Here is a 7500-nt window from a genome sequence, read left to right on the forward strand (position 1 = left end):
CCGCTTGCTCGGCGACCCTCGCCGAGAGCAGCCCCGCGCCGCACGGACACGCGACACCGACGGGCGGACGGACGCCGGGGCGCCGGCCCGAACCGTTACCTTTAAAGGACGGGAGGTCGTCGAGGCGAGTGCCGCCCAGGAAGCGCGCGCCGGAAGCGCGAGAACCGCGCCGAGCTAGGGTCGTCGGCATAGGGGGATTCCCCGGTTACGGGGGTCCCGCGCACGGCCGCCGCCTTTCGCCCGTCGCTGGCGGTCGCCTGTCGTCGCGCCGCGCCGCGCTACTGGGGTCGTCGGACGAGCGCGCTACCCCGCTCGCACGGAGGTAGCGCGACATCGCCCGCCGCCTTTTCTCGCGTCGCGCCGCGCCGCGTGGCGCCCGCCGAACTCGCTCCGACGCGCGGCCCGGGAGTGACCCGCGCCGCGCCCCCCGTCCCGTCCCGTCCCGGTCTACCCTCTTCCTCCGCCTGCGACGACCCGCCGCCCTCGGCGTCTGGCTCGTCGGGGGTGTACCGAGGCGGATCTGCTGCCGCTCGTACGTTAATGATCCTTCTGCAGGTTCACCTACAGAAACCTTGTTACGACTTTTACTTCCTCTAGATAGTCAAGTTCGACCGTCTTCTGGCACACCGCCGGAGCCGGGGCCGGCCCCGGCGGGGACTATCCGAGGACCTCACTAAGCCATCCGATCGGTAGTAGCGACGGGCGGTGTGTACAAAGGGCAGGGACTTAATCAACGCAGGCTAATGACCCGCGCTTACTGGGAATTCCTCGTTGGTGGGAAATAATTGCAATCCCCAGGCCCTGTCACGAGCGGGGTTCATAGGATTACCCGCGCCTGCCGGCGCGGGGATAGACGACGCGCTTATACGCTCAGTGTGGCGCGCGTGCAGCCCCGGACATCTAAGGGCATCACAGACCTGTTATTGCTCATTCTCGTGTGGCTGAGAGCCACTTGTCCCTCTAAGAAGTTTTCTGCCGCCGACCGCGCGGGGGGCCGCGGTACTATTTAGTATGTTTGAGTCTCGTTCGTTATCGGAATTAACCAGACAAATCGCTCCACCAACTACGAACGGCCATGCACCACCACCCACGGTATCGAGAAAGAGCCTTCAATCTGTCAATCCTTTCCGTGTCCGGGCCGGGTGAGGTTTCCCGTGTTGAGTCAAATTAAGCCGCATGCTCCACTCCTGGTGGTGCCCTTCCGTCAATTCCTTTAAGTTTCAGCTTTGCAACAATACTCCCCCCGGAACCCAGACACTTGGTCGGTTTCCCGGGTGCTGCTCGGCGGGTCATGGGAATAACGCCGCCGGATCGCGAGTCGGCATCGTTTATGGTCGGAACTAGGACGGTATCTGATCGTCTTCGAACCTCCGACTTTCGTTCTTGATTAATGAAAACATTCTTGGCAAATGCTTTCGCTCTCGTCCGTCTTGCGCCGGTCCAAGAATTTCACCTCTAGCGGCGCAGTACGAATGCCCCCGGCCGTCCCTCTTAATCATGGCCCCAGTTCATGACAACCCACAAAATAGAACCGGAGTCCTATTCCATTATTCCCAGCTGCGATATGCAGGGGCGGCCGTGTGGCCTGCTTTGAACACTCTAATTTCCTCAAAGTAAACGCTTCGGGCCCCGCGAGTGACACCCAGCGAAGGGCATCACGGGGGCTTTTGCCGAGAGGCAGGGGCTGGGACAGACGGATGCACGCCTCGCGGCGGACCGTCAGCTCGCGTCCCGGGGTCCAACTAGGAGCTTTTTAACTGCAGCAACTTTAAAATACGCTATTGGAGCTGGAATTACCGCGGCTGCTGGCACCAGACTTGCCCTCCAATGGATGCTGGCCGATGGGTTTGTGTTCGGCTCATTCCAATTACGGAGACTCGAACGAGTCCCGTATTGTTATTTTTCGTCACTACCTCCCCGTGTCGGGAGTGGGTAATTTGCGCGCCTGCTGCCTTCCTTGGATGTGGTAGCCGTTTCTCATGCTCCCTCTCCGGAATCGAACCCTGATTCCCCGTTACCCGTGGTCACCATGGTAGGCGCAGAGTCTACCATCGAAAGTTGATAGGGCAGACATTCGAATGAGTCGTCGCCGCCTCGGGTGGGCGAGCGATCGGCACGAGGTTATCCTGAGTCAACACAAAGGGGGGGCCGGGCCGGCGGAACGAGGACCGGCGCGCGCGGAGCCGCCCGCGCCGCTTACGCCCCCGCCCGGAGAGGCGGAGGCCGGACGCGGGGGACGCGCGCGACGGCTGAGCCCCCGCCCGCCGGACACCGCGTGGGTTTTTGTGTCTGATAAATGCACGCGTCCCCGGGGCGAGGCCGGAGCCCCGCCCGCGAGTCGGCGCTCGTTTGCATGTATTAGCTCTGGATTTGCCACAGTTATCCAAGTAACGGTGGAGCGATCAAAGGAACCATAACTGATTTAATGAGCCGTTCGCAGTTTCACTGTACTGGCCATTCGTACTTAGACATGCATGGCTTAATCTTGAAAACAAGCATATGCTACTGGCAGGATCAACCAGAGTGCGTCTGCCGCCGGGGGGGCGCTGCTGGTGGCGGTGCGGCCCTGGTCCGGGACGAGGCTGTGGCTACAGCCGGGCCCGGGGGGCCGCGCGACACTCGTATACGTTCGGACGGGCTGACGAGCGGGTGTCGTGAAACGATGTTTCGCGCGGAGCCCTAGCACGCGTGGCGTCGGGCTCCGCGACGGTCGGACGTCTGGGTGTGGCTCGAGACGGAAGCTCGACCTCGGTTCGTCTTGGTTCTGCCGCCAAAAGGTTCACGCCGAGGCATGGTTTCGCAAGAGGGCCCCGCGAGTGCCAGCCGTGGATCCCGCCTCACTCGTAACTCGTATCGGATTCGTCCGGCCTCACTTTCGTTCGCACATCGGACAGTTATACGTGTGCTTTAGTAGCTTCCGTTCCCTCTTAGTGAGGCCGTCCGTACGTACCGCCCCAGCTCTTTCTGAGGCGGGTATCCACTCGGCTCGGGGGGGCCCAACGTTTGCCTAGTATCCTCGGCGCTGGAGCTTGACCCGCAAAGCCGGAGGAGCCGCACGCCCGAACACCGGCTTGCGCCGGCCGACGTGGGCCCTCCGAGGCGGGTCTCGTGTGCCAATCGCTCAGTTGGGGAACCGGCAGGCCCGTGGGCCGACGCCGGCTCACCCGGGGGTGAAGGGTGCTTCGATGGAGGCCCCCTGTCAGCCTCCGCGGAAGTCCGGCTTCAATACTTTAAAGTTTGAAAAACTTAGACATTTTTCGAGAACCGGAGCTTAGAGGGGTACATGCAAAAGCCAGGGCCGCGGGAAGCGCCCTAAATACTTCAATACTTTAAAATTTGAAAAACTTAGAAATTTTTCGAGAACCGGCATCTTCCCTCGGTAATTGCGAGATGCGAGGCCGCCCCTAGCCTCTGCTCTGTCGGACTCAATGGTCACGGGTGGCCGCTGATTAGCCCTGGTGCTCACCTCTCAAAATTGCGAGTCCCTAATATAATTCTGGCTGTCGGCTGGAGAAGGGGGTATAAAATCGGCACTTGAGGGAACGCCGGGCCCTCAAGTTCGGGGCCCTCTAGCGGATTTTTGAGGTACTGCACTCCCATTGGAAATGCATTGCCCATAGGAATACATGGGCGCTCCGTCCACTACAATGTAATTCCCTCACAATATCTGCCCCCGCGTGGCCGCGCGATGCTACTGCTGCCCCGTTGGGAATGAATGGGCCTTTCGGAGGCCATAAATACAGCGCCGCTGCATGGATTTTGGCGGTACTGCGGCTGTCGTTGAAAATACATGGACCCGTCTGAATGAATGGGCCTTTCGGATTCCATAAACCCAGCGCCGCTGCATGGATTTTGGCGGTACTGCGGCTGTCGCTGAAAATACATGGACCCGTCTGAATGAATGGGCCTTTCGGAGGCCATAAACTCAGCGCCGCTGCATGGATTTTGGCGGTACTGCGGCTGTCGCTGAAAATACATGGACCCGTCTGAATGAATGGACAAAATATAAATCAGACACTACAGAACACAAGCATAATCCAAGATTACAAAATCATCTCAGCCTTTAAAAGAAACAAAAACCTGAAAGACTACTTAGTAAAAAGTAAATTACCAGAAATCAACATAACACAAACGCAGGGCCCCACATTCTACAAACAAGCCACCACAGTTAGGAACACCGTCACCAACACAAACTACCTAATTAAACAAACAATCACACCTGCTACGGAAAACTGAAAATACATGGACCCGTCTGAATGTATGGGCCTTTCGGAGGCCATAAACTCAGCCAGCGCCGGGCCAGTGTTTGGGGTATTGTGCCCGCCACTAGTGGCTGAATACATAATAATAATAATAATAATAATAATTCCCTTGTATTGTCATTCTGTGTAACAATGTACACAGAACGAAATGTCGATTGCACTGGGCTAGTGTTGAGGGAACGTCGGGCCCTCAAGTTCGGTGGCTTGGAGCGGATTTTTGAGGTACTGCACTCCCATTGGAAATGCATGGGCGCTCCGTCCACTACCATGTAATTCCCTCACAATATCTGCCCCTGCGTGGCCGCGGGATGCTACTGCAGCCCCGTTGGTAATGAATGGGCCTTTCGGAGGCCATAAATACAGCGCCGCTGCATGGATTTTGGCGGTACTGCTGCTGTCGCTGAAAATACATGGACCCGTCTGAATGAATGGGCCTTTCGGAGGCCATAAACTCAGCGCCTCTGCATGGATTTTGGCGGTACTGCGGCTGTCGCTGAAAATACATGGACCCGTCTGAATGAATGGGCCTTTCGGAGGCCATAAATCCAGCGCCGCTGCATGGATTTTGGCGGTACTGCGGCTGTCGCTGAAAATACATGGACCCGTCTGAATGAATGGACAAAATATAAATCAGACACTACAGAACACAAGCATAATCCAAGATTACAAAATCATCTCAGCCTTTAAAAGAAACAAAAACCTGAAAGACTACTTAGTAAAAAGTAAATTACCAGAAATCAACATAACACAAACGCAGGGCCCCACATTCTACAAACAAGCCACCACAGTTAGGAACACCGTCACCAACACAAACTACCTAATTAAACAAACAATCACACCTGCTACGGAAAACTGAAAATACATGGACCCGTCTGAATGTATGGGCCTTTCGGAGGCCATAAACTCAGCGCCGGGCCGGTGTTTGGGGAATCGTGCCCGCCACTAGTGGCTGAATCCCGGGCTAGTGTTGGGGGACTTGTGCCCGCCAATAGTGGCTGAATCCCGGGCTAGTGTTGGGGGACTTGTGCCCGCCAATAGTGGCTGAAATCCGCGCCGGTGTTTGGGGAAATGTGCGCGTATTATCGGGCCGGTGTTTGGGGAATTGCGCGCGTATTATCGGGCCGGTGTTTGGGGAATTGCGCGCGTATTATCGGGCCGGTGTTTGGGGAATTGTGCGCGTATTATCGGGCCGGTGTTTGGGGATATGCGCGCGTATTATCGGACCGGTGTTTGGGGAATTGTGCCCGCCACTAGTGGCTGAGAACTTGGCTAGTGTTTGGGGACTTGTGCCCGCCACTAGTGGCTGAAATCCGGGCCGGTGTTTGGGGAATTGTGCGCGTATTATCGGGCCGGTGTTTGGGGATATGCGCGCGTATTATCGGACCGGTGTTTGGGGAATCGTGCCCGCCACTAGTGGCTGAGAACTTGGCTAGTGTTGGGGGACTTGTGCCCGCCACTAGTGGCTGAAATCCGGGCCGGTGTTTGGGGAATTGTGCGCGTATTATCGGGCCGGTGTTTGGGGATATGCGCGCGTATTATCGGACCGGTGTTTGGGGAATCGTGCCCGCCACTAGTGGCTGAATCCCGGGCTAGTGTTGGGGGACTTGTGCCCGCCAATAGTGGCTGAAATCCGCGCCGGTGTTTGGGGAATTGTGCGCGTATTATCGGGCCGGTGTTTGGGGATATGCGCGCGTATTATCGGACCGGTGTTTGGGGAATTGTGCCCGCCACTAGTGGCTGAATCCCGGGCTAGTGTTGGGGGACTTGTGCCCGCCACTAGTGGCTGAAATCCGCGCCGGTGTTTGGGGAATTGTGCGCGTATTATCGGGCCGGTGTTTGGGGATATGCGCGCGTATTATCGGACCGGTGTTTGGGGAATTGTGCCCGCCACTAGTGGCTGAGAACTTGGCTAGTGTTGGGGGACTTGTGCCCGCCACTAGTGGCTGAAATCCGCGCCGGTGTTTGGGGAATTGTGCGCGTATTATCGGGCCGGTGTTTGGGGATATGCGCGCGTATTATCGGACCGGTGTTTGGGGAATCGTGCCCGCCACTAGTGGCTGAATCCCGGGCTAGTGTTGGGGGACTTGTGCCCGCCAATAGTGGCTGAAATCCGCGCCGGTGTTTGGGGAATTGTGCGCGTATTATCGGGCCGGTGTTTGGGGAATTGTGCCCGCCACTAGTGGCTGAGAACTTGGCTAGTGTTGGGGGACTTGTGCCCGCCACTAGTGGCTGAAATCCGGGCCGGTGTTTGGGGAATTGTGCGCGTATTATCGGGCCGGTGTTTGGGGATATGCGCGCGTATTATCGGACCGGTGTTTGGGGAATTGCGCGCGTATTATCGGGCCGGTGTTTGGGGAATTGTGCGCGTATTATCGGGCCGGTGTTTGGGGATATGCGCGCGTATTATCGGGCCGGTGTTTGGGGAATTGTGCGCGTATTATCGGGCCGGTGTTTGGCGATTTGCGCGCGTATTATCGGGCCGGTGTTTGGGGAATTGCGCGCGTATTATCGGGCCGGTGTTTGGGGAATTGTGCGCGTATTATCGGGCCGGTGTTTGGGGATATGCGCGCGTATTATCGGGCCGGTGTTTGGGGAATCGTGCCCGCCACTAGTGGCTGAATCCCGGGCTAGTGTTGGGGGACTTGTGCCCGCCAATAGTGGCTGAAATCCGCGCCGGTGTTTGGGGAATTGTGCGCGTATTATCGGGCCGGTGTTTGGGGATATGCGCGCGTATTATCGGACCGGTGTTTGGGGAATCGTGCCCGCCACTAGTGGCTGAATCCCGGGCTAGTGTTGGGGGACTTGTGCCCGCCAATAGTGGCTGAAATCCGTGCCGGTGTTTGGGGAATTGTGCGCGTATTATCGGGCCGGTGTTTGGGGATATGCACGCGTATTATCGGACCGGTGTTTGGGGAATCGTGCCCGCCACTAGTGGCTGAATCCCGGGCTAGTGTTGGGGGACTTGTGCCCGCCAATAGTGGCTGAAATCCGCGCCGGTGTTTGGGGAATTGTGCGCGTATTATCGGGCCGGTGTTTGGGGATTTGCGCGCGTATTATCGGGCCGGTGTTTGGGGAATTGCGCGCGTATTATCGGGCCGGTGTTTGGGGAATTGTGCCCGCCACTAGTGGCTGAATCCCGGGCTAGTGTTGGGGGACTTGTGCCCGCCAATAGTGGCTGAAATCCGCGCCGGTGTTTGGGGAATTGTGCGCGTATTATCGGGCCGGTGTTTGGGGATAT

The 7500-nt window shown here is 57.7% G+C and overlaps 1 non-coding gene across 1 annotated transcript; it reads right to left on the reverse strand.

The window, feature by feature from the left end:
• Positions 1-538: 538 nt before the first annotated feature.
• LOC148345658 (18S ribosomal RNA) lies at positions 539-2525 on the reverse strand. Its single transcript, XR_015848556.1, has one exon. It is a non-coding gene; the product is annotated as an 18S ribosomal RNA (ribosomal RNA).
• Between the last annotated feature and the right edge of the window lie 4975 nt (positions 2526-7500).

This window comes from Urocampus carinirostris, unplaced genomic scaffold (genome assembly GCF_059441175.1).
Source record: "Urocampus carinirostris isolate Australia breed hairy pipefish unplaced genomic scaffold, RoL_Ucar_1.0 HiC_scaffold_36, whole genome shotgun sequence".
NCBI classification, from domain to species: Eukaryota; Metazoa; Chordata; class Actinopteri; order Syngnathiformes; family Syngnathidae; genus Urocampus; species Urocampus carinirostris.